Raw genomic sequence first — 4,367 nt, 5'->3', positions numbered from 1 at the left:
ACGCACAGGCAGGAAGTAGGTGGAACATACAGATTCTCTGTAGTGGCCTCCTGCACTAAACATGTTCTCAGTGCAGGAGGCCGACGGCCATGTTTATGGAGACCACTCGGAAACTGGTCAGTCTGGCTGCAGCAGCAGCCTCAGAACAATGGCGGCCCGCACGCAAAACGATTCAGCGGCCCGGGGGACACATGGCACCCCGCCCCCCAGCCCAGCCCGCCCCTGATCATGGCAGCCATTACTCACCGGAAATCCTACCCAATAGTGTACCCATACCTCCCAACTGTCACGATTCCGTCGGGACAGTCCCGATTTTCGGGTCCTGTCCCGACGTCCCACCCGCGGCAGGCATTGTCCCGCTGCGGGGGGTGGCAGTTGGGAGACCCCCCAATCTAGTAGAATAGACGCTGTGCGCATGCGCACAGCGTCTATTCTCGTATGAAAATGAGGTCGCGGCTAATTAGCATAAGCCGCGCCCTCATTTGCATACGCCCCGCCCCCTTTTCCGAGTGTCCCTATTTCCTCCGGACGGAAGTTGGGAGGTATGGTGTACCCCAAGATAGTTGATTCCCAGTCCTGGCTGTACAAAACAGCCACCATGATGAAGATACAGCCAAGGCTGATCAGGGAGACCTACAGCAAAGGAAACATGTATTATACGATATGTACTACACAGATGATTATATATAGTGAGTTTTACCACACAGAATATCCATCTAAACAGACAGAGGCAGCACATCGGGGGTACCTCACCAAGCCCCGCCCCATACCATACAAACGCCACGATTCATAGGTCTTCAGAGAGAGGGCGGGCCAAAATGACACAAAATGATGCAATTCATTGTTGCCCTTCCTTCGATCTGAAGACCCGCAAATTCCAGCATTTACCTCAGCGCGAAAGGGCAAGCGGGGCTCTAGGGAATATGCAGGAGTTCCCGTGGGGGGGAGGTGGCTGGAGGGCCACCCGATTATTGGGAGCCCCCTGGCAATTCTGTAATGGTAGTCAAGTATGGTTTGGTATTGGTACAGGCTTTAGTTCTAGATTCAATAAGTCCACATACCCTTAGATCAACATATTTGAATGTCGATGCATTCAGAATGTCAACATTTAACACGTCAACGCCAGAATGCCAAGATGTGTTTTTTGTTCATTTATCAGATTGGGTGAGAATTAGAGTTAGGCTAAGACACAGGTTCTCAAACTCGGTCCTCAGGACCCCACACAGTGCAGGTCTCCTCACAGAATCACAAGTAAAATAATTAGCTCCACCTGTGGATCTTTTAAAATGTGTCACTGAGTAATGAATACACCTGTGCACCTGCTGTGTGACCGGGGAAATGTGTCAGTGAGTAATGAGTACACCTGTGCACCGGCTGTGTGACCTGGGAAATGTGTCAGTGAGCAATAAGAAGACCTGAGCACCTGCTGGGTGACCGGGGAAATGTGTCAGTGAGTAATGAGTGCACATGTACACCTGCTGTGTGACCTGGGAAATGTGTCAGTGAGTAATGAGTGCACATGTACACCTGCTGTGTGACCTGGGAAATGTGTCAGTGAGTAATGAGTACACCTGTGCACCTGCTGTGTGACCAGGGAAATGTGTCAGTGAGTAATGAGTGCACCTGTGCACCTGCCCGGTGACCTGGAAAATGTGTCAGTGAGTAATGAGTGCACCTGTGCACCTGCTGTGTGACCTGGAAAATGTGTCAGTGAGTAATGAGTGCACCTGTGCACCTGCTGTGTGACCTGGGAAATGTGTCAGTGAGTAATGAGTGCACCTGTGCACCTGCTGGGTGACCTGGAAAATGTGTCAGTGAGTAATGAGTGCACCTGTGCACCCGCCGGGTTACCTGGAAAATGTGTCAGTGAGTAATGAGTGCACCTGTGCACCTGCCGGGTGACCTGGAAAATGAATGTGAACTGTTTGGGGTCCCGAGGACCAAGTTTGAGAACCCATAGGCTAAAAATTTTTTTAAAAAACACATATGTTGACATTTTGGCATCGACATGTTTAATGCCAACATTCTGTTGACATTCTCGTGTTGACCTTCTAATTGTTGACTAGCCATACCAAACCCATTGGTTTATTAACTCTTCCCTGGTAATAACTATACTGTTGCCATGGTTTCATGGTGGTCCAGACTTATAACAATGATCTAAAGAAATGGTCCTATCCGAGCATGTTAAAGTCAATGATAAATCTTAATGGATCTCTGGAGAACATTTATATTATCAGCAGGAGTCCAGCATGTCCACATCACATCATATGTCATTTTAATTCCATGTGATAAGTAATAAAAGGTCTCTATCTAAAGACACCTTACCCCAATGCCAAGAGAGGCCGCATGAGCAGTCCCATTGGTCGGTTCAGTCTCTGTAGAAGATTTTGCCTTGATCTGGAGCATCCGGATCTTATCCAGCAGACAATCCATGGCAGAATGCCGATTGATGTTGATCACGGTTCCATCTGGAGTCTTGCAGGAGACTTTCCCATTTTCAGTGTTTATTGTGCTGATTTGGACCATTTTGTAGAACTTGAGATAATGATAAATATATATTACAAATGTAACATTCCAACACGTTATTGGTCTTCAATCATGCACAAGTCAATCGTGAAGCCCTTCCTACTAGACTGGTGCACGTATAGGCTGAAACGGTTCCTCTGCGTATAACAGTGGGCACTGCATTTTTTGGACCACGTGCCCAAAGGCAGTCCAATAAACACTCTATATAAAATGGGGAGCCTACTGCATTGCAATCTACTGCAATCAGCTTTTAACTGTTATGTATTTGAATAAAGACAGCTGGGAGCTGATTGGCTAGGAACAACTTATCATATTCAATGAGTTTGAAATGGCTAAAGCTCATTGGTAAATGGGCCCTTTCATTTAAAAAGAATACAGACATCCAAGGAACAGCAAACCATTGCAAAGAGATCTTTGAGTCATTATACTAAACTCTATTCCAAAACATGGGTGGGAAGTATTTGATATGTATAATTAGTGTTTTTCCTCCTAAATCCTTCACCATTACAATTAGATATAATGAAGCAATACTGTAGTAGACAGGGCATCAAATGATGAATAATCAGAGACAGTGACTAGAAAAGATATTGATTACATCCTTCCTTACACCTCCAAAGCTTTGCACGTGTTGCTCCTTACCTCTGGAATTCTCTCCCTCTCAGACTCTCCATCAATCTCCATCAATCTTCACCAAAACAGCCATCTATGATCCTAACCTGCAGCAGGGCTGGACCTGGTGAGCGCTATGGGGATTACATGTCCTGGGTTCTGGATGTGATACCCAGACATGCAGGAAAGGGGGGGGGGGGGGGGCGGAGCAAGCAGAACCAAATTACGGCCTTGCCCTGGGTGATGAAAATCTTATTTGCAGCCGTGCTTTCTGTACCCTGCTCACTGTCTACCCTATTTGTGACACCCCTGTTGGTCTGCCCCCCCCCCCCCACCTTGTAAGCACTCATGAGCAGGGCCCTCTCTCCTCGTGCTTTACTTTGCCTTACTTTTATTCTATCATGTTCTCCATGTTCCCTATAATGACACTTAGCCTTTGGTTCTGTCACCCTGCTGCTGATGCGGCAGTGTTTATATACCATGTCATTGTCCTGTAATGTCACTGTTTTCCTGGTTTAAGCACTTGATCCAAACTTACCCAAGCGTTATCCCACCACTCATGTTGATTGGGCTCTTAGGGCCCCATTTAATAATGAGATGCTTGTTATAACTTGTTGCTAATCATAATTGGTGCACCAATCAATAGTCACTAGCAGTGGTGGATCCAGGGGGGGGGGGGCATAGTTCAAAATTCAAATAAGGGAGCCACACCCACTGCCAGTGAGTCAGTTGGAATGGCAGTTGGTAGCAGCTGCTGTGCATTCCCTATTTGAATTTTTACCTGCCCCAACTCTGGAGCCTCTCCTGGTTTTGTCACGTGATTCACCGGGACTTTCTTAAGATACTTGGCGAATCACGGGACAAATGTAGTTGATGTCACAGCCGCTAGCCCCAACTTATCTGCAGATGACTTGCCTCTATTAGTGCTCTAGATGCTATTGAAGCTCCATCCCCTAACCGCACGCCAAGAGCAGGCTCGGACATTGCAGTATACCTCCGGTCCCTGCCTGCTTGTGGGACGACACAGCACCGTTGCCAGCAGATACATCTATTGAGGGGCATGGTTCACTGCCATTCTACAAAACAACCCATACGCCTTGGGTTCTATTGGCTCTCTACTACACCGCGTGTCGCAAAAGTGAGTTTACCAGGATTCACTATAGAGCATCTTGTGGTTTGCTATCTGGCCGCCTCTATCTGGCATTAAGAGGAATTTGCCCTCTCAACACTCC

This window comes from Crinia signifera, chromosome 6 (assembly GCF_055691185.1).
Source record: "Crinia signifera chromosome 6, ASM5569118v1, whole genome shotgun sequence".
Classification (NCBI taxonomy): Eukaryota; Metazoa; Chordata; class Amphibia; order Anura; family Myobatrachidae; genus Crinia; species Crinia signifera.
This window is presented reverse-complemented; position numbering follows the sequence as displayed.